Source organism: Ambystoma mexicanum, chromosome 6q (genome assembly GCF_040938575.1).
Source record: "Ambystoma mexicanum isolate Mex_15411 chromosome 6q, UKY_AmexF1_1, whole genome shotgun sequence".
In the NCBI taxonomy this organism is placed as follows: domain Eukaryota; kingdom Metazoa; phylum Chordata; class Amphibia; order Caudata; family Ambystomatidae; genus Ambystoma; species Ambystoma mexicanum.
Window position 1 is genome coordinate 1,176,331,955 of NC_090937.1, and position 23,133 is coordinate 1,176,355,087.

General features: G+C 45.4%; 1 protein-coding gene across 1 annotated transcript in view; it reads right to left on the reverse strand.

The window, feature by feature from the left end:
- WDR19 (WD repeat domain 19) overlaps window positions 1–23,133 on the reverse strand; it is a 2,828,275-nt gene that overhangs the window by 1,415,250 nt on the left and 1,389,892 nt on the right. The window lies entirely within an intron of this gene.

Here is a 23,133-nt window from a genome sequence, read left to right on the forward strand (position 1 = left end):
TAAGCAACAACAAAAAAAGAAGAGCAAATTACTTACCCCTGGCAATATTCTTTCTGATGGATGTTCCTCCCACGGATTCCTTATTTTAGATATTGATTCCTGCTTTAATAGATCTCAGAACACTTTTCCACAGCAGGGGGCACAGTGCAGCTTCAAGCATCGCGATCCCTCGATGCTCTTCACGCTTGTGTCTGGGTTTGACGCTGATGGCGATATAATCACGCCCGTTGCCTCAGTTCCTTGTTTTTATTTTTGTTGTGCTCAACCGCCTTGGGGAAAACAATAACAATGCAGTGCAGACGCTGAAAGCTAGAAGAAAGGAGAGGTTGCTTTTTGTCAGAGGGCAATGAGGAATCCCTGGGAGGAACATCCTTCAGAAAGAACTTTACCAGGGGCAAGTGATTTGTTCTTCTAAAGGATTGTGTGATCCTATGGATTCCTCAACTTAGATAATACTCCTGTAACAATGTTTGTGAAGGGGACAGGAGAGCAGGCTCACCTAGCTGTTATCTCTAGATGTTATAAAGGACTGCTCTTCCAAAACAAGTGACCTGACCAGACAGGGTGTCCAAGCGGTAGGTAGTGTTTTGAAAATGTATGAAAGGATAACCAAGTTGCAGCCTGAAAAGTGTCCTGCACGGTTATTTCTCTTTGTAATGTCAATGTAGTTGCCCGTCCTCCAGTAGAGTGAGCACTCAATTTTTCAGGGACTTCTTTCCCTGTCAAGGTATAGTATTCTGAAATGCATACTATAATCCACCTACACAATGTTTGTTTGGACACAGCTGTACCAAGTTTGTGGCCAGTGTAATTAATGAATTCCTAATTCTCTTGTGTGAAATTGCTTGTTCTTGCAATATAAAAAATGAGAGGGTTTTTTTGGGTATAGTTTATTTAACCATTCTTCCACCTTTGAAGGGTGAGGAGGGTAGAATGCCGGTAAAATTATTTTTTGGAATAGATGGAATTCTGGAACAACCATGGGAAGGAAAACAGGGTGGAGCCTACGTACTTCCTTTTCCTTAGTGAAGGCGGAAAACGACAGTTTGCAAGATAGGGCATGCAACTTGCTTACCCTGCATGCAGAAGTAATAGTCACAAAAAATATTGTCTTCCATGTAAGAAGTCTCAGAGGGCAGGAATGAAGTGGCTCAAATGAGGCCCTTAGGAGGGCCAGAACTAGTTGTAAGTGCCAAACCAGTATTAGAAAAGAGCCTGGTGTAAAGGTGTTTGTTAGTTCCGCCAGAAAATGAATGACAATAGACATTTTGAAAAGTGATCCTGCAAGCGTTCAAAAATAGAAAGTGCAGCCAAATAACCTTTGACAGTAGCCACTTGCAAACCCTGCTGAGCCAGGTGAAGCAAGAAAAAAAGTAACATACATGTGCTGCATGAGAAGGGATCTATATCATTAGGCCTGGCCAGCTGCAAAATGCAGCAGTATAAGGTCTTCGTTGCTGATGTCCTGGCCAAAAGCAATACCTCAATAACGTCTTACGGAAGTTCCAATCCCTGTATGCTAGCCTTTCAGGAACCAGGGATGAACGTTCAGAGTCCCGATTCCTGGGTGGAGAAGTAGGTCTCCCTCATGCGAGAGTAGGACAACTCTCTGAGGAAGACTAATTGGAGGGCAGATGTGTCCTCCTGGCCCAATCCGGTGCAATCAGGATCATGGTTTTCCTGAACTTCCTCAAGCCCCTGAGAACTTGAGGGATGACGGGGGACTGGCGGGAACGCATATTCCAATCCACCACAAACGCATCCCCAAATGCTCCTCCTACCCAGGGAAATTCCCTGGAGCAGAACAGATTGCATTTCCTGTTGGAATTGCACACCAAAAGATCCACCAGAGGTGTTCTCCAGAGGGCGAAGATCTCTTGAAGGACTTCCTGAGCAAGCTCCCATTTGTGAGTTCTACCTGCTCAGAGCATCAACCGTCATATTCTTTTTTCTGGCCAAGTGAACTGACAACGGAAATTCTGTTCTGTAAAGCACAAAAACAGAACTGCCTCCGTGCACAGTGGCAGTGACTCTATACCTCCTCTTTTTTTGAGGTAATGCATGGCCACTGTGTTGTCTGTCATTATCAGGGAATGTTTCCCCCCAGATGGAAGGCAGAAAAGCCATCAGCCGTTGTCTGATAACCCTCAGCTCTGACAGGTTTATGTGTAGTCTTGCTTCCGCTGGGGACTGTCCATTCATAGTCAGATTGTTAAGCCCTTGAGGGAGGTGTCACTGACTATAGTGATCTCTGACGATGGTTGCCAAAAAGGTTCCCCGGCCATCAAGTTCTGTTTGCCTATCCGCCACAGAAGGTCCTGTGCTACTCTACTCCGGACTTGAACAAGGTCCGTCATTCTGCCTGAGAACTGCGACCATTGAGACCCAAGAGTCCACTGAAGTGACCTAATTCTTAGATAGACCTTGCACCAGGAAAATGCAGGATGCCATGAAACCCAGCAGCCTTAGAAAGTTAAAGGCTGGCAGATATTGGGCAATCTGAAATATTATGACAATCTGCAGGATACAACAAGCCCTTAACTCGGAAGGAAAAGCCTTCCCTAAAGATGAGTTCTGGACCACTCCTATGAAATGGAGCATTTGAGAAGAAGTCACCTGCGACTTCTTGAAGTTCACAGAGTAGCACTGTCTGTGTAGGAAGTGGCAGGTGCTGTTGAGATGTTCCAGAGCCTGTCCAGGGGAATATGCTCTGATCAGCTATTGTCTAGGTAAAGAAAAATGTGAATCTCCCCCTATCCTAAGACTTTCTACCACTAGCCACAACTTGGTGGAGACCCTTGGGCGGAGGTGAGCCCGAAAAGCAGCTCTTGGAACCGATAGTGAGTACTGCCAATGACAAATATCAAGTACTTCCTGTGCTTGGGATGGACACATAAAAGGAAGCATCATGAGGATCGAGTGACACCAATCATTCCTGGTGGGAATCTGTGAAAGAGTGAGCATCTTGAATTTGTCCTTGCTGGGGAACTTGTTCATGAGTCTCAGATCCATGATGGTCGCAGTCCTATGTCCTTATGGGTACCAGGAAGTAAACAGAACACCAGCCCTGGTTCAGCTCCACTAGAGGTGCTTTCTCTATCGCACCTTTCAGTGAGAGTGTCTCCTGCTAAAGAAGAGGATCTGCCCAAAACAGATGTGTACTCGAGGGTAATCCGAGGGTCTTTTTAGACAGGAAGGCAGTAGCCCTAGGATACTATTCGTAATACCCATGCAGCCAAAGTACTGATATACCCTTTCTCCTAAATGCAGAGTCAACCTTCCTTCCACTAGAGTTTAACAGAAAAAACAAGTGATTTCGGTGCTGCAGGTGCAGCTGAGGGCAGAGATGAAGCAGTTGCTTGCACAGTTTTTTGCATCATGGCCTCTAGCTTGGCAAGAAAATCTTATTTCCCCTGCATTTGGGTGGTCTGACCCCTACCTCTGATTGTGGGAGGAAAAATAACAAAAGGGTTTTCCTTTCCAACCCTGTGCAAGCAATCTGCTCTTGTTGCTGGCGAACTGCCACCCGCAAGGATTTAGCTATGGCTTTGGAACCTTGTATCTTTTCAAATCCATCATGCGCTTTAGGACCAAGTAGATTTGATCCGTCGAATGGCATGTCTAGCAGCCTGGTCCGAAAATCAGGTGCCAAGCCCGACTTCCTTAGCCATGCAAACCGCCTAGCCACTTCACTGGAACCCATAGACAGATTAAAGAAATCATCCCTCATCTCCCTCTCAGGGATGTTATCTGCTGCCTCTGTAACAATAGTCCACAATATATATGAATACTTTGCCAGAGTGCAAGAGGCATTATTTGCTTTCAATGCCATACTTCTAGGTTAAAATACCTCTTTTTTGCTATGGCATCATTATTTTGTATCATCCCAATCCGGTGGCATGGAAGGGTAAGCTGAAGTCTTTGATGTAAAAGTGGGTGCCTGAACCACAATTCTAGAGTGGGACGCTTTGACAAAAGTCCTGGATGCAGATGGGCTACATTTTTTAATTAGGTCCTTGTTGAATGCTGATGCAGATCCCGGTTTTCACAACAACTCAAGTAGGGGATCCTTGAGTGTATGGAAAAGTAAGACAGTTTCTTTTGGAGGACCCTTTTCTAGAATATCAGTACAGTCATATTGATTGATATCCTTCGAAGGGCGACCCCAAGCTAGACAATGAATAACCTTGTTTATCACGTTCGTGTATGCAGCATTCGGATGGGAATGGGCATTGGGTTGCACAAACTCAACCTCTTGGGAGGTGTTGCGTCTACTGCGTTCCGAAGGTTTGAAACCAGCTCTTCGATCCGAGTCTCTTCCGAGATTAATTGTGATCTAAAGCATTTATGGGGATTTATTTAAAAACCAAAGGGAGCACCATCATCATCATCGTCGTCCTCCTAAATGGACCTAAAAGACTTTATAAAGTATGTATGCAATTGTGGTACGAACATTGACGCTGAAGTCAATGTCTAAGGTTCATTCAGATTTGTGGCCTCCTTTGAGGAGACTGATGCAAGTTCGGGCACCAATGAAGCCCAGGCGGACGACAAGTCGACGCTGCGCAGCTACATTTTTCAGAAGTGTTCCAACTTGGGTTCTTGGGTGCATGGGTCAGAGTCCCTGCCGGTTTTGCAAAACACGGTGCAATCTGCTTTTTATCCAGTTTCCTTCAAAGGAGCTGGAGGTGCTGCCTCGAACAAACCTCCAACATTTTCATCCTAAACTCTTATTTCTCTGAAGGGGTGCATTTCTAGGGAAAAGGTACCTTGTGCCTGTCGTGTGATAAATCTGTTAAAGAAGACTGCTGACGTCTCTTTTTCTTTTTTGAGGATGAAGAAGAAAAGGAGTGATGCGAGTCGCATCTAGACGGCAATCTTTTAAATTGTTTTTCAGATCGCTTTCAGGGTCTCTTAAGGGATTTCTCATACTGTTACGCTCACCTGGCTCCCACAGGGGCGTCGATCGAACCCGGACAGCTGCGACCTCCTCCAACGTGAAGCGTAGTGCAGAGATGACAGACTGGACTGGACCGCCTAATCTCGTCTGCTTGACCCGTAGAAGTATTCTCCTGCAAGTGGAGAAAGGGATTTAGCCACCCGTGGATTTTAGTAATGGCACCCCACTGTTCTCCCCACTAATCACCACCGATATTCACTTTCAGTAAACTCACCTTATGTTTGTAAATGATGAGCTCTCCATCCTGCGTGAAATGCAGGGGCGCGTAGATACCAGTTACTTCACTGGTTTGAAGGCGTTGGAAGAGTTCCGGATGAATATTGACTCCGAGGTTCCAGGCGAGAACCGGTAAGTATAAAGTTCAAAGAGTTCAATATGTCCGATGTTCACTCTTGTACATTCCTTTCTTGTGTTGCAGCTGGGTCCAAGGGAAGATTGTCTTGTGGCAGCTGATGGTGTTCAGGTAAGAGTCTGTATTACCCAACACTGTCCGGCAAAAGATGCGTGTGTTTAAATTGCTGGTTTCTCTCTCCTTACAGGTGTGGCGTAAGAAGTTGCAGTTTGTCACAGAATAATGCCTCCGGTTGTTAATCAGGTAAGTCTATGGTGGAGAGGTTGTATTTGTTGGCTCTCTCGGCTCACCTTATGTTTCTTTTGTCCCCTAAATGGTGGCATTCGGCGGAGAAAATGATGGAGGCTGCGCCGGATCGAAAAATGCTGTGAGGACTGGTGAGTATAGCGCAGCGTTGCAGCTGGCGATGCGACGCTTGTAGAATAATGTCTTTTTCAGTTCCAAGACGTGATGATCCAGAATTCAGGTAAGGATTGAAATAATATCTGTTTTCTAACCTTTCCTTCCTCTTTCTTCTATTGCTAGGAGCTCTGGATTCGAGACGGGCGTGGCTGAAGACTGGATGCTGACTGCAGGCACGGTGAGCGTCACGCTGCTAGATGCAGAATAACGCGAAGCATGTGCTGCTGTTCGGGCGTGGTTTAAATAGCCTCCAAAGTAGTTCCAGGTAAGAAGTCCCTAGAACCACACCCGAGTAAAAAATAGTCCCTGTAGTAAAATAGTCCCATCCAGGCCTCACGTTGGCTTGGATTCATTTGCAGCATGGTCTGCATGAGGTGAGTAAAGTCTATGAGCCTGGCGCCTAAGGCGCCAGGACTGAACCCAGACAGCCCCCAGCCAGGGCTGCTGGGGTTTTATTAAATATCTGGATGCCTGCTCCCGGGGATGATGGGCTTGATCCGGATGCCCGGGGGTAGGCATCATGACACATACACAAACTCCAACCTTCAGAGTCTTTCCTAGGCATTTACTAGGCATAGTACTGAAAGATTTTGAAGCCTGGCGACCTAGAGCGAGTTTCGATTTCCTCTCCTTCAAGGCGTTAGGAGTCATTAATTGAGTAGAGTTGCACTCGACGACGCAATGGTCTGCGCCGAGGCAACAGAGACAAATCCTGTGAGGGTCTGTGATTGACATCTTTGAATCACAGTTCTTATATATTTTGGAACCTGTCAGTTTCGCGGTAGACATTTTTTTTAAAAAAGTGAAGCAAGTATTCGATGCACATTGAAGAAAAATTTGAGGCAAAGTCAAAATGTTTCCGAGAGCATGCTGGTAATGCGGAAAAACAGAAAAGGGTGCGGTGCGAGCTATTTATATCTCCATTGACATCACATTCGGACGCAAGTGCATCGAGGAACATCAATACCAAAACTGCATGGCACGCCCTGCTGTTGAAAAGGTTTTCTGAGATCTGCTAAAGCAGGAATAAATATCTTAGATGAGGAATCCGTAGGAGGACACAATCCATTAGAAATGCTGTAGCACTTAGAGGAGCACACTGTGGTCTTCAATAACAACAAAGATGCAACAAATATTTTCGACACAAGACACGGAGGGCTTCAGAATATGGTTTGAAGCATTTCTCCGGAAAGACTTGCACACTCAAATACTATTACCATGCACAGTAAACATCCAGTAATGGGAAGGGTTTGCATGATTTAGAGTCATGTGGCGCCTTTAGTTATTACTTAATTTGCAGTCTATAGGACTCCATCAAGGAAATGTAGTATTAACGGATCTAGCATTTTATTTTGTAGGGGGTTAGGTATGCCACACAAGAGCAGGAAGGTTTTCTGAAAATAGGTTTCCCAACCCAACATAGCACAGAGAGGTAAAATATGTGATAATCAGAAATATTGCATATTTTGTTGTCACCACACAACTCGTAATGAGGCCCTGTGTCACTGCAGGGGACCTTCAAAGCACTTATTTCCATAGCCAGAGAAACAGAAAGGGCGATTAAATCTCGATGTGACAGGAAATACAACAGGCCACAAGAGAAGGAGAGTACACATATAAAGAACAGGAGCTATCATGGAACAAGCTAGTGACAGAAATATCTCCAAGTTGTTTTTCATCACTTAAAATAGACCAAAGAAAGATAAAGAAGATTCATACTAAACTGCACACACGTTTTCTCTGTAGCATAAGAAGTTAAGTCAGTGCAGACTTGAGCTTATGGCCCTTGGAACGTGCATCTATGGCTGGAGGGAATCACACCAGAATAATTCTGAGTCCAAATAACCAGACAAACTCAAGAAGACGGCAAGTTGCTGTTTTATTTGCAATTATCCAAAACAGGAAGGTTACAATGAACATCAACGGACGTACGCTCAGTCTCTCAGCGATTTCTACAAAAAATACAATGATATACTTCATGTGTCAAAGTGACGTCATACTACGTGGCAATAGTGAAAAACCTATCAAGGGTTGTAATTGGTTAAGGGACACATCTAGATATACAATTATATAGGAGCTAGGTTTGTTATTGGTTGTCCAATGTCAGATGAACAACTTATGCCTACCTCCTCATACATGTCATTTAAGAAAAATCAGTTAAACAGTGTTTCATTGGTTTCTTAAGCTATAAGGTCCTTCGTTATACAAACTAATACAATTGGTTTGGTACGCTTGTGTCATGTCTGGAACATTCGGTTCAATTACCAGCGCATATATCCAGACTGAGGTGCAAGTAGATAGGACATGAGGCTGCCCTACCACCCAATTAGCCTAGGATCTCTCATCACCCATACCATCTGCCATGAAATTCTCTTTGTACTTGGCCTTGCAGAGTATTCTCGTCCTGTGAATGCAATGGGAGTGAGGGTACTTGCTATCGTGTCTGGAGCTCCAAGTTCAAACCCTATTGACTCATGTGGCAAGAGACCATGATTCTGTTAATTCTGCAAGCTTTTAAATGCTTTAAATGAATTAAGAATTGCCATCCTTTGTGTTCTTTCTTGCACCTTAACGTGAGAGGATTAATCCTCCGAACACGCGTTCTTCTTCAGAGTAGATAGCTGACCTCGATTTCTCAGATCTCGACTTCAGGCCAGACAGCCTCCCAATGCAGCTCCACTAACCTGCTATTCTACTGCGACACAGCTTTTCATTCTCTCTCAATGATTCTTTGGCTTATTACTTCATGATATCAATGTCCAGTTTCTGTACAAAGGCGGCGGCGCCTGCATTCTATTCAGTACTTGTAGCTAGTCTATACGATGACTTGATCTATCTTGCGTTTCAGCGTCTGTATATTCATTAAACTTCTGATTTCTACAGCACTTTTTTACAGTGTAATTTTCTCCTTTTACACTTTAAGGTTCCCTTGATTCATTACTTCGTCATTTATCCTCTAGGATCCATACATCGTCTTCATTAAGTGTCTCAGGACGTCGTGCATTTTCTTATGACATCATGAGTTCATTTTCTTAGCTCTTTCTCATAGTCCTTCAGGGAGTTACTCCTGCAGGCTATCATCAACTCAAGGGTACATTTAATATGTTAGTCTCAATGGATACCGTCTTCCATATGCTCGCTGTACTCAGTGGTCAAAGTGTATGAAAAAAAGTAGTGGAACTATGTTCCCTGCTGGCCTTCCCCACTCTCCACAAACCCCATTGCCATGCCCCCTCACATGCACAAGACAAACCCCAAACAAATGTGCCTGCTGTTTAAGAGAAAGTTCAGTGCTATGCACTGAATTGCACGTTTTAACTTATTTCTACACTTTTATTTTAAAACGAAACCATTCCGGAACGGTTTCTTTATTAGATGAAAGTATAGGAACAGCAAAGCTTAATTTAAAAAAAGTAAAGGACCACCGCTCCCAACTGCTCCCGCCCACTTCCACCACTGGCTGTACTATTGGTACAGTAGCTGAGGTAAGACAGGGCATGGTCTCATGGCTGCAATACAGAGGAGGTAGGAGGGGTAGGATCTCCTGTGGATATGTACGTCTGCTCCTCTACAGACCCTAGGAAGGTAGGCCCGCATTGACCCGTCACACGAATACCAAAGTCCTACATGTGTTTTACACTATACAAAGTCACAAGGTTAGCTTGTCAAAGAAAAAAATAACTCCTTGCCATAACTACTCCAAACAATGTCTCATGTATTCCATTTTGTTAAGAATCAATATATTCATATTTTCTTAGCAAGAGACTGATTTTTACAAGGTGCTACATTCTTAGATCTTCACAGTACACTTTACACTGCTAAGCCATAAATGTGGTGGTTTTTTAAATGTATCCTATTTATTTATTTATTTATTTATTTATTGGGTGCTGAAAGCCCATAGGCATTAGGGCGCCACAGAAACACAAGCACATTGCAGAAACGGGACAACACAAAAAAGCAGCTTAGCTCAGGGGAACAGGGAAACCTAAGTGAAGAGGTGGGTTTTCAGGAGTTTTCTAAAATACTGCAGACTGGCTTCTTTCCGACATCCAGGTGGAATCGCGTTCCAGTGGTGAGCGGATAGAATGGGGAAGGATCTTCCAAGGCCCTGCTCCTTTTAACTCTAGGCACCATCAACAACTTGCTGGTGCTAGAGCGGAGGTGCCTGAATAGGGTGTAAAGTGTAAAAAGTTCCTTCAGATATTTAGGAGCATTGCCAAAAACACATTTGTGGGTCATAAGTAATGGCTTTACAACATATCCTGGGTGTGACAGGAAGCCAATGTAGCTCCTTACAAGCACTGGATAAATGGTCTCTTTTAGATAGGTCTTACACAAAGCGAACAGGAACGTTTTGTACGAATTGCAGTAAGTTAATGCAGTGGGATGAAGCCCCAGTAGTAATGTGTACTCCAGACGCAGTAATATAATTGCCCTGGATGAAGAGGCCTGTTATTTTGGGGACAGAAAGGATTTCGCATGTCTCAATACTTTGAGAGGGTAGTGTGTGCCATGAATGATCCTGCCAACATGCGTGGTTGTCGATGGACATACAGGAGTTTTCCTTTAGCGTGCACTGAGACAAATATCAACAATTTGGTTTTGGAAGGATTAAGGCACATGAAATGTACATTCATCCAGTCATTGATAATGCTGTATATGTGCTTTAGCCGTGCAAGATATTGATTGTAGTTACCACTCAGCTGAAGGACGAGTTGGGTGTCATCTGCATAGTTAGAAAAGTACACATTCAGTGATGTCAGCAGGTCACACAAAGGCCTAATGAATAGGTTAACCAGTGTAAGGGACAGACAGGGCCCCTTGGGTAACCCCGTCTTCATGGATTCAGGGCCCGAAGAAGCCTTTCCCCAACACACTTGCCAGGTCCTGTTTCAAAGAAAGGACAAGATCCAGTTAATGGCGCTCTCGGAGCAGTGTCCCGGGAAGCTTAGCCGACTCAGGAGGCAAAAATGATCTAGCAAGTCGAAGGCGGCCAACAGATCAGAGAGTATCAATAGGCCTGTCTTCCCCTTTTCTACAATACTCAACATTTTGGTCAAGAGGTCCACCAAGGCTGTCTCCGTCCCATGAGCAACCCGGAAATCTGAATGGTATGGGTGGAGAATATTCTTAGATTCCAAGTGGTTTTGGAACTGGTTAGTGATAACTTTATCAATCACTTTCAGCAAGAAAAGGGTGTTGGTTATGGGGCGTAAGTTGCTGGGGTTATTAAGATCTAAGTCGGGCTTCTTTGGCAGGGGGCGAAACAACCACGTGCTTGAGACTGTCAGTATAGAGCCATTTCTAAATGAGGAGTTGGCAAAACGGGCCAGGAAGGGTGCGGAGGTGCCAGGACTTTTTGTTAGGAATTTTGAAGGCAAAATTTCACCCGTGCAGGAGGTTGGCCGCATAGCTTTCAAGATGTTAAGGATGTCTGTCACAGAGGTGAGAGAGAAAGAAAATGTGGTGGTGGGTTGTAGCTCGCCACTTGTAATGGGAGTAGGGTGAGATACGTTGATTTCATAGAGACTGAGATCATCGAACAAGCTAATGAGATTTTATTAGAAAATGCTTGTACTTTGAGCGATTGAGTTTCTGAGATTGCACCATTGGTTTCTCTAAATAACGATAGACATGAAATAGTTTCTTCGGTTTATTACTGGCAGTCGCGATTTCTTCGTTGAAGAAGTCTTTTTTTCACGTCACAAATTTGGCAATTATAAATGCCGTGAATATGTTCCAATGCATCTTTATTCTCTGTGGTCAGTTTTTTGACCCAAGCCCATTCTAGTCTTCTCTTTTCTTGTTCAGTTTGAATCAGTAGGGGGGTAAACCAAAGTTGTTTATTATGCGTGTCCCTTACTGTTTTCAGTCTGAGGGGGGCGACTTTGTTCAGAAGGTTGGTCAAGTGTGAGTTGTGGGTGTTCACTAGCACTTCTGGCAGGTCTGAGTCCAGGGTGCACTCCATAATTTGCTTCAGGTATTTATCCAGACACTCAGGGTTAACCCTTCAAAGTTCCTATTAGCTATTCTTCGTGGTTTAGGGTGCCGCCTGTTGGGAATTTGGGGTAGAGATATCTCAGTCGTGATGACAGAATAATCTGACCAGGGACAATCCCTAGCATCCTTGTCACTCGCCACCACTATCCAGTGGTTCACATCTCCAAGAACAATAGAGGAGCTGTTAGGAGGTATCCAGTTAAAATTTCGAATGCATAATTTCGAATAAAAAAAGTTGAAAACAAAATTTTGAATATATATCTATTTTTATTTTATAGTTTTTTTTGGGTTTAGTTAGTAAAAAAAGGCAAATAAAAAAACGGGGGGGTTGGGAGGATCCCCCACATTAAAAATAAAAAAATAAAATCAAAATAAAAATTCAACATTTGTTTTTCAACATTATTCATTCGACATTAAGGCATTCGTAATTATTACATTCGAAAATGTCACTATAAACCCTGTTAGGAGTATTAAGGGCAGCCAGGATGCTCAATAACTCTTTGTTAAAATGTGGCATGATGATTCCAAGACGACCGCCGACGTGTGAGGACGTGTTATCCTGTCCTTCGTCTGGGCCCACAGAAGCAGGCCTACAGGCTGTCCAAGAAAGGAAGCGACACAGAGTTAGATTTGTAAATCCAAAGCAGCAGGCTAGCTGGGAGAGGACGAACACTGACTACCACTGCGAAGCCGTGCCTTGTGCTAGGCAGCCAAGAAGTCCGCCAGAAGAGGAGTCTCCTGAACCCTGCAGGTTGCAGCGGGCCATCGGAAGCGGGAGAGAGACGCGCCTTCCAGGGCCGGCGTTCAGCGTTGTAGCAGTGGAAGAGAGAGGCACCTTTCACGGCCGGCGTTTGGTGTTGGAGCGCAGGAGTGGAGTGCATATCAGGACAGCGGGAACGTGAAGTGCTCTTAATAGATCAGTCGGAGCCTGGAGCGGGGTAAGGAGAGGAGCGGCAGCAGTGCCCCCAGCCCTCCACCCCCCGCTTGGAAGTCCAGCAAGCTAGAGCACAGAGTCAGGGGGAAGGCTGTAGGGAGTGCGGCCGGGCGCGTAATTCTTCCTCCCTGTGGTGGTGATTGCGCTCTTTTGGGGAAGGTATGCAGGCTCTAATGAGCATTAAAAACAAAGGCACACTGAGGACCACGCAGAGGGAGCAGCGTATGTGAGTATGGCCCGTGGTATAGAGACACAAGGAGTGGCGGAAAGCAGGATGCAATTGGGATCGCCAGGCTTACAGGACACAGAGAAGTGTGGCAAAAGGGGCCCATCACCAGCATATGCCCCTGAAGGAACACTGCGCTCTTCAAGTCAAGGCACGCTGTGAGGCCCCGGGTGCGCTGCCTGGGGTGGTGCACAGTTTGAGTGGTCAAGACACAAGTAAACTGAAGACCTGCAGTCAACTACTGAAGTCCCCGGGACAAAAGAGCAGTGAGTCTTGGGGAAGATCGAGGGCAATCAGAGCAAACCGGTGACTCTTGCTCCCCCTTTGCCCAGACGCATCGACATACTACCGACCCATCCCAATGGGGGAAGTTACCCTGCGGGGTGGGGAGGGGGGCTAAACCTGTAAAGATTGTACATTTTCAATTCAGCAGCAAAGAGGGTGTAATTGAGGAGAGTCCCCTGAGTGCCCTACAGATGCGAGGAGGAAACAAAGTCCCTGCCAAACTCGAAGGATCATCTGACCCACAAGGGGGACAACTAGAGCAGAGCTGGCGCCAGCATCCAGAAGAAGCCTTGACTGCCGGCTCAGGGAACCAATGGAAAAGTGGGCCTAAGGAGGGGGAGCCACTTACCATGTCCCTGAACATAGAGGACCTATAGGAGTATCTTAGAGGCATGGAGGACAGAATGGTGAGTTCCTTCCAAGACTAGCTCACTAGAATAAAGGACGATCTGCGGTGCTCTCGGCAGGAAGAAAGGAACAAAGTTACCGACTTAGGCACCAGAGTGGACATAACTGGACGGGGCCTGTCAGAGGTAGCGGAGGAGGTGATACACAATCGTGACCTTTTGGAACAAGTGGCAAAAGCCACCCACAATCTCAAATTGCAGGCAGAAGACTTTGAGAACCGTTCCCACAGGTCAAACATTAGGGTTAAAGGCTTGAGCGAAGCAACCCTCGACGTGGACCTGAGAGATAACATACAACAATGCTTTGGAAGCCTCTTGACGGAGATGCAACCTGAGAATATGAGAATAGACCGGGTGCATAGGGTAGGACCTGAGAGGGAAGACCCAGGTTGAGGCCAAGAGATGTCTTGGTGGCACTGTCATCATATACAATGAAATAAGTCATACTCCACGCAGCAAGGGTCCACCCAGGAGTGCCAATCAACAGAGCCCAAATCCAGCTTTATCAGGACTTGGCGCTATCTACTCTACAAAAAAGAAAGGCGATGAACCCGGTGACCAAACTGCTAATTGCCAAGAATATCTCTTATAAATGGAAGTTCCCGTTCGTGCTTCTCTTCTCATGGGAGGGCAAGCAACAGCGAGTCACAACACATGAAGAAGGCCTGTCAGTGATGAACTTGGAGGAGGAAGAAAGGAATCAGATGCGTGCATCCAGATTCTCGTCTCCTAATGGAGGTACTAAACCACGGGAACGGATAGGAGGTTGGAAAAGGAGGGGCAACAGGGACACTGAACTGTGAGGCTCCCCAACCAAAACCAGAGGTGCACATCCCACGGACTGCACTATAAACTCTCCAGTTACGATGTACGGCGAGGTAAAGGTGTCACGGGTTATAAAGACGCTGCAGAGAGTGGTGGGCGGGCGCTGGGCGTAACAGTTCAGAAGGAGGGAGGGATGTCAGAGAGGTAGTTCCCGGGGTTTAACCAGGACCAATGCCCCAGGATATTATCTCGGGTAGTTCTTGGGAACACTGTCCCTGACCGGGGAAGGGAGGGGTGGTGGGAGGGGAGGTAAAGTTTTCGTGGTTAGAGAGGGAAGGAGTTGCGTTTTGGGGACTTTGGGGGGAGGGGAACGTTCCTGAATGGGAGGAGAGAGGAGAGAGGAAGATCCACGTGTGCAGAACAGGTTTGAAACACATTAAAGCTTTGTTAAATGCAAGCAGGAAGGGAAGGACCTGTAAACGTAACAATGTCACTCACAATCATACCACATAAAGTAATGGGCTTAAACTCCCTTGTCAAACGAAAAAAAGTGGAAGACCTGCTGAACCGTTGCCGAGCGGATGTAATAATGCTCCAGGAGACCCACATTAAGAAAGATGATAAATCTATTCCCCGCTTTCACCACTTCACACAACTCTATCTGGCAAACTCAAGGGGAAAACGGCTGGGGTCATGATAGTCCCCAGGAGCTCACTTCTAGCCAAAGTGCTACACACACTAGAGGACAAACAAGAGGTTTCTATTCGTACAGGTGCAAGTAGGGCTTAAGAAAGTGAGTCTTGGAATGCTATATGCACCAAATATAGGACAAGTAAGCTTCCTATTGGGCGGGGAGCTGCAGAAGGTAGAAAAGTTTGCAATAGGTGAAATTACCCTTTCTGGCGATTTTAACATGGCGTGGGATCCCAGTAAGAATAGAAGTTCAGGGAGTAGACAGGTAGGAAGCCCCCCCTACCAAACTCTTAAAAGAGGCCTTTGACAACATTGCCCTTAAGCATCTAAGGCGAGTGAGGAAAGGGGAAGAAAGTAGATTCACCTGTTTCTCACATGTCTATCACGCCCTGTTCAGGACTGACTATGTCTGGTGTCAGCAGCTCTCCTGGGAGAAGTGGAGGAGGTCAATCTAGGAGCTATATATCACTATCTAACCATGCACCGCTGGTAGTTAAGATAAAAAGGAGGGAACCACTTAAAGGGCTGTGGGCCTGGTCACTCCCCCGGGAGATACTGGCAGATGAAGTAGTGAGGGAGCGGCTGTGAAGCACTTAAAGGGCTGTGGGCCTGGTCACTCCCCCGGGAGATACTGGCAGATGAAGTAGTGAGGGAGCGGCTGTGAAGTAGGGAACCACTTAAAGGATATATGGGTACTTTGCAGACAACGAAAACCAAGAAACGATGCAAGAAAGGATCTGGGAGGCATTTAAAGTGGAAATGAGGGGGGAGATAATAGCCATTCAGGCCCAAAAGCAGAAACAGAGGACAGCTATAGAATTAGATTTAAAACCCCAGTTACAAGAGACCACGCTGGCATTAGGTATGAAAAAGTGTAAAGATCTCAAAGGCCAACTAGAACTATTTCCATCATGCAGGGCAGAAAGATCTCTACTGAACACAAGGCAGCACTACTACTTAAACGCGAATAGGGGACACAGACTCTTAGCCAGACAACTGAGACGAGCTGAAACGAATCGTACCATAACAGCTATGAACCAGCTGGATGGGTTGATAGCTACAGAAACTCACATAGGCTCCTTCGAGGATTTCTATGGGTCATTATTCAAGTCCGATAACCCCGACCAATAAGCAATACAGCAATATTTTGAGATGTTCCAATTGTGGAAGCTCGCAACAGCTGACAGGGTGAGATTAGAGGAAGAAATCACTAGGGAGGAAGTGGAGGCTGTAATTAAGGGCCTCCCGAGGAACAAAACACCAGGCCCAGATGGGTTTCCTGCGTGTTTCTAGCAAAGGTTTAGTAAACAACTGAGCCCAAGGTCGGCCCGTCTCTTTAACGCCATGAACCACAGTGGTTCCGTGACCCAATCGATGATGGAAGCAAAGGTGGTTGTGCTTAGCAAACTGAATAAACACCTGATCATCTGCGAGTCCTATCACCATATTGCTATATCAAATCTGGATGCAAAAATGTATACAAGGGCCCTGGCAGCCAAATTGTCACCTCTTTTGCCGGATCTAGTGGGTACAGATAAAGCAGGATCTATAAAGAGACCACAAACATGCCATAATACTAGGAGATTGGCTCATCTGATAGAGAAAGTGGAGCGACGTCAGATTCAAGCGGTAGGGATTTCACTCGACGCTGAAAAAACATTCGACCAGGTCGACTGGCTCTTTCTATTTGAGGCAATGAAACGTATGGGGAGGGGCCCTAAGTTCGTAAACATTGTCAGGGCCAATTACAGCACTCCCACTATGCGGCTCTCAATTAATTCCCACCAATCAGATAAGGTACACATTTCACGAGGGACAAGACAGGGATGTCCCTTGTTCCCACTTTTCCTCGCAGTCTACTTAGAACCGCTACTAACATCTATTAGACAAAACTCGGCCATAAAAAAGATACGATTCGGTGAGGAGGAGCACAAGATAGCAGCCTTCACCGATGATATGATGATGATGATGAACCTGACAGACCCAGAATTTTCAATACCGGCTCTGCTCAGCAAACTCTGCGATATGGAAAGGGTTGCAGGTCTAAAAATTAATATGGTTATATCTGAGCTGCTGAGCTTGGGTCTTACCAAAAGTCAGGTAAGGTGGCTTACCTGGGAATACATTTGACGCAATCTATTTCAGGTTTATATGGGGCAAACTATCCAGGACTGCTCTCCTAGCTGAAAGCAGATCTAAGGCAGATGGACTACCATGCGCATATCTTGGCTGGGGAGGATAGCTACAATAAAAATGACTACGCTTCCTAGACTACTACACTACTCCAGGCGTTACCCGTTAAGGACCCAAAATCATATTTTAAGGCCATTAACAAACTGGTATCAAAATTCATATGGCAAAACAAACGCCCTAGGATTGCCTTAGAGAGTTTGATGGCTCCTAGATCGAAGGGGGGGCTAGAGCTACCGAATTCTGCTAAATATTATGAGGAGCCCCAACTACGGGTCCTGCATGATGGGTTCTCGAACGACATGTCTAAGCCAGGGGCTACGATGGACCAGGCGGTAGGAGGGACTCCCCTAGAGGGACGCTATGGTTAAAAAAGCAAGACACGCCCTGGAATGTAGGGTTGAACTAGATATTAAGGGTAGTCTGCAATCTTTGGGATCGCCTTCTTAGTCAGGGGCATCTAACGACGATCCCATCTCTGTTTACCCCTCTATTCGGGACCCCACAGTTCTCTCTGGGGATGAGCCAAGGCTCATTTGTAAAATGGCGGGAGGTGGGGTGTAGAAAGGTGGGAGACATGATTGTGGCGGGAGAGTTTAGGTCTTTCGAGGAGTGCAAACAACAATTCGGGGTCACAGAGAAAGACAGAATGGAATACTATCAGTTGAGGCAATGGCTGAAACAACCCGACAAAGAAGGCAGCGATAAGAGGTCTGCTCCCATTCGAGAAGTTCATCATAACACATACAGGAGACAGGCAGCTGGTATCAATGCTATACACGATCTTACAAGGAAAGGGCCCGGACCATGCTTGGACATATATGACGCAATGGAAGAAGGCACATGTGGAAGAAATACCTGTAAAACACTGGGAGAACTTATGTCAACAAATACCGAAATTACCTAGATCCATTCAAACCAGGGAGGCTTGGTACAAAATAATGGTACAGTGGCACTACACTCCGGAACAGTTGCATGCAATGTATCAAGGGGTAATGCTGGAATGCTGGAGGGACTGTTCGGAGAGAGGCGACTGGAGACATGTATGGTGGGATTTCCCAATACTGAAGAGCTTCTGGGAAGATGGTAGGGCCAGATACAACAAATGGTATGCGGACAGCAAACCTATTCCCCCTTGCAATGGATGTGCGAACTCTTTGACCCAGAGTTCCAAATTCCTACAAAACCTCAGGCGAAAGCATTCATGATACTGTTAATAGCAGCCTGGTCCGTCTTGGCTAGAAAATGGAAACAAAGGAGTCGCATCTGTGAGGATCAGTCTGTCCACTACCTCGACTTGGAGGCGAAGCAGGTTAAAAACCCTTTTTCCCGCAAATCGCTGCAGAGTCCTGCAGTTATTGGCAAGGAGCAAGCATCTGTGAAGAGCAATCTGTCCACTACTTCCATTTGGAGGTGGAGCGGATTAAAAACCCTTTTTCCCGCAGAGTCCTGCAGTTATTGGCAGATGGTGGCAGTAAGCGGCGGGGTGGCCCAAGAAGACCTGTGAGCACTTTGCTGCCACTTTGCGTCCCGTTGACTTTCTATCTCACTAAACTTTGTTATGGCCTCCTGCGATCTTCGGACACGGTTGCGCACTCTCTCTCCCCAGCTCCGTGGTCCAAGACTTCCCTCCTGCACAGAAATATCAACCGCTACTTCCCAGCACTTCTACTTGGGCAGGTGACACAGGCCATCACCCACCTGAATCACTGCAAGACCCAGAGCCCGAATCAGTGTGAAATACATTAACCGCGTCCTTGGGAGTGGACCTCTTGAAACCTGCCAATTATAACATCAATCATTTGCCTACGGGGTGCCGGGGGGGGAGACGTTGGAATCCTCCCCCCAAGCAGCTGCAGAAACTGTTGCTGGATGCAGTTCCTTCTTTCTCTTCACCTGCTTTGAAGCAAGTTTGCTTCCATCCCTCCCCACAAGCGTCAACCCCAATGTTCACCATGGCAAAAATGGGACCCCCAAGTTAGCCCCCCCTAGGGTTCCGGTGGAGGATCCTGGGGCTAGGGTATTCCACTTTGGGAAACCCAATTGTCAATCTTTCTCCTTTCAGAACCACACTCCAGTCAGCTGATTCAAAACAGCTCCTAACACCACTCTTGGCATAACTACTGAGGGAAACTTGACAGAGAACAATTACTTCTTGGCCCTTTCCACTAAGAATAAGGACATCCTTAAAGAAATTACAGACTTGGAACTTGGCTCTTTCTTTAACGAGGAGGGTGTTTGGTCTCCCATTCCCTTGACTAAAACCACCATAACTGAAAATGTCACGAGCTTGAATATGAATGCCTCTTTTTCAGACCCTTCTGGTAATGGTCTAGAGTCTAGACAAAGCAGGCCTCCCCAATTAAAGGCTTCTTTCTTTTTCTTCTATGTTACCTAAACAACTAAAGGAGAACTTGGAGGATTCCCACTCATCTTCTGTGTGTCCACCAATGCCGGACACTGAGCCTCTGCCTAAGGCTAACACCAGTAACATGAAGGAGGGTGAAAGGGCCCGCTCTCCCAACATATTACTGGCTCCCTGCAATATGGGTTTAGGCACACAGCCAGATCTAAAGGCACTATATGATCAGCAGGAGCTGGTCTTGGTCGCAGTTTAAGCAAACACCCACCTGTTGACTGCCCTAAACGACAAAGTGTCCTTTGTGGAATCCTTCCTAAGTGGCCCCCAGTGTCCCTTGCTGTTTGATTTTGTGAACAGCCAGCTTCTTTATCTAAAACAGGTACCCCTTCTCTTTATTGCATTGTAAGTGCAGCCCGTGGCTGTAGGGGCAATTATTACTGGTGGGTAACTATTGAGCCCTATAATAATGGAAAACGTACATGTTATTTCGTTTACTGATGAGCATTTTCGAAGGCTCATGGGAGTACCAGCATTAGCGGCTGATGTGATTGCGGCAGTGCCCGCAGTAGAAGGAATAGATGACATTGAAAAAATCACACAAAAAATGAAAAAATTGACCAGAACTGATCTCCATGGGAAATTCATGTTGCAATATTTACAAGCGGGGATTATCCCCGACGGACTCCAGGTGAGAAATGTCCCGAGAATATTTGTTGACAACCCCAAGTTCCAGAAGAACATTAGTGGGGTTGGCAACAAATGTTCTCGGGACTGGATCATCCTCATAATCGAAACGGCGAAGGAAGAAACTAAGAAACAGGGAGATGAATTGGCTGCTTTGGAAAAAGCATTTTTAGAAAGTAAAACAATCAAAGATGCGAAAAAACAATTGGAAGACCTGGAAGTAGAAATTGTCAAGTTTAGGAAAACCAATCTTGATCGCAAAATCTTTAAATTCCAAAAAGATGTGGTAAATTATTCGGAAGAAAAAACGTATCCTTATTTGAAGGAAGGTTTCTTCACTACTCAGGTGGGAACAGCCAACTACAGGAGAAACAATAGGTTTGTTTCCTTCTCCAATACTTCCGGTTCATCAAGTGGCTCAGATGCGTCACTGAATAATCAGGGACCCACGAACATAGGAGGAAGAGGCCAACAACAGAGGGGTTTTTACCGAGGCAACCAGCGAGGATGCCCCAGACAAAATCAGGGACGATACAATCAGGGACCAGGGATGAGAACCCGACAATGGTATCAGAACCATTAGAGAATCGAGATAAAATACCTATCATCAATCTATCCACGATTGTTCTGAACCCCAACGAACTGAAAATTCTGTGGAAAGGTTTATCTTTCGTTCCCACCACAAAGGCAGATCTTTTTACGACTGAATTTGAGCTCTATCGCTTTTTCCGGAATATACGACTAAAACATTATTTCGAGATTTTCCTACCTAATTTAGACAGGATTCAACCAGGAACATCTGGGGGGAACGAGGATACACCTAACAGAACTGGTCTCAAGAATAAGTCCACTTTTAACCCTCCCCCATGTGCATGCCCGCCTGAGATCCTGGCTTTTGAACATAAGGTTATAAAAGAAGTGAAGGAAGCCATCAAAAAGAAAAATTTTCAACCGGACAATCTGACTAGAGCTGAAAGAAACAGCTTAAAAAAACTTTGTGACACAGATGGCATTACCATCAAGCCCGCAGACAAGGGGGGGCGGGATAGTGATTATGAAAACTAGTAACTATGAAAAAGAATGCCTAAGACTCCTGGGAGACATACACTCTTATAAAACCCTCGGACAAGATCCTACCTCGAGATTGAAAGAGGAAATAAAAAGCCTCACCGACCATGCCATGAGAGAGGAATGGATCAGTAAGGGAGAAAGATGTTTCTTGAATAAAAGTCATTCCAAAATGGCAGCATTTTATATACTGCCGAAAATCCACAGGGATAAAATGAATCCCCCTGGAAGACCCATTGTCTCTGCCATAAATTCACTACTCGAGCCATTGTCAGTGTATGTAGAATTTTTCCTAAAACCTTTTGTTGAAACGATGCCTAGTTACGTCAAGGACTCCACAAGTATGATCAAAATCACACAAGAAATCGAGTGCTCTCCGGGATTGATCCTCGCAACAATGGATGTAGAATCGTTGTATACATCTATTCCGTAACTTGAATGCCTGGATGTCCTGGGTAAATTTTTGAACACCCGTACTATACCTCACGAACCACCTACACCTTTTATACTTGAATGTGCTAGGTTGGCGATGACTGAAAACTTCTTTTTACACAAGCAACAGTTGTACAAACAATGCAGGGGTGTCAGCATGGGGGCCACATTTGCCCCTGATGTGGCGAACCTGTATATGGCAGACTTTGAGGACACGTTTATATCAGGACATTTAAATGCACTTGAAACCATTCCAGACCTATGCCAACACTTGAAAGGGTGGCATAGGTATATTGACGACATTTTTATAACATGGACAGGCAATGCAGAATCCCTGAAATCATTTCATCAATGGATAAACAGACAAGATACCCACATCAGGTTTACTATGGAATCAAGCACTGTTGAGGTAAGTTTTCTTGATCTAATTATCAGAAAAGCAGGAGCTAAATTGGAGACAACACTCTATAGAAAGCCAACAGACCGTAACACCTTGCTTCATTACACCAGCTTTCATCTTGCAGGCCTGCGGTATAACTTCCCATATGGGCAATTTCTAAAGATATGCCGCAACTGTAGCACTAATCAAGAATTTATGGAACACTCAAAACAGTTACAGGATAGACTGGTGGAGAGGGGTTATCCCACACGACTGGTCAAAAACAATTTAAAGAGGGCAAAAAATACCAGTAGGGACATATGTTTAACCCATCAGCCAAAGGTAAATAAAGAGCGATTGGTCTGTGTTACTACCTTTAGTCCAATAAGTAACCAGATTAAAAAGATAGTCAACCACAATTGGGACCTTGTAAAGCAGGATGGGTCTCTACACCAGAGACCAATGTTTGCCTTTAAAAGAAACCAAAATCTGAGGCAAAAACTAGTACATACATACGTGGAACCAAAAAACAACCAGACGATAATCAATGGGGGTTGCCCCCTGTGATTGGTCACCACAAATGTGGAGGATGTGTAGCTTGCCCTTTGGCAGAGGTAAGAACCGATTTTGAGTACAGACAAGTTAAATGGCAACTCAAAATGCATACTAATTGCAAAACCAAGAATGCCATTTACGTAATAAGATGCCCGTGTGATCTTCTATATATAGGAAAGACCACTAGGGAAGTACGGCAGCGCATCTCAGAACACAGATCTTGTATAAGGAATAAAGTGGCGGACAAGCCGCTTGTGGAACATTTTGGGAGATATGGTCACAAAGACACAGACCTAACGTGGTTTGTATTACAAGTAATAAAACCTTCAAGGAGAGGTGGCGACATGGGCACTCTCTTACATCAGAAGGAACAACGTTGGATACACACCTTAGACACAGTGAAACGGGGTCTAAACCTGTCCATGGAATGGAATCACCT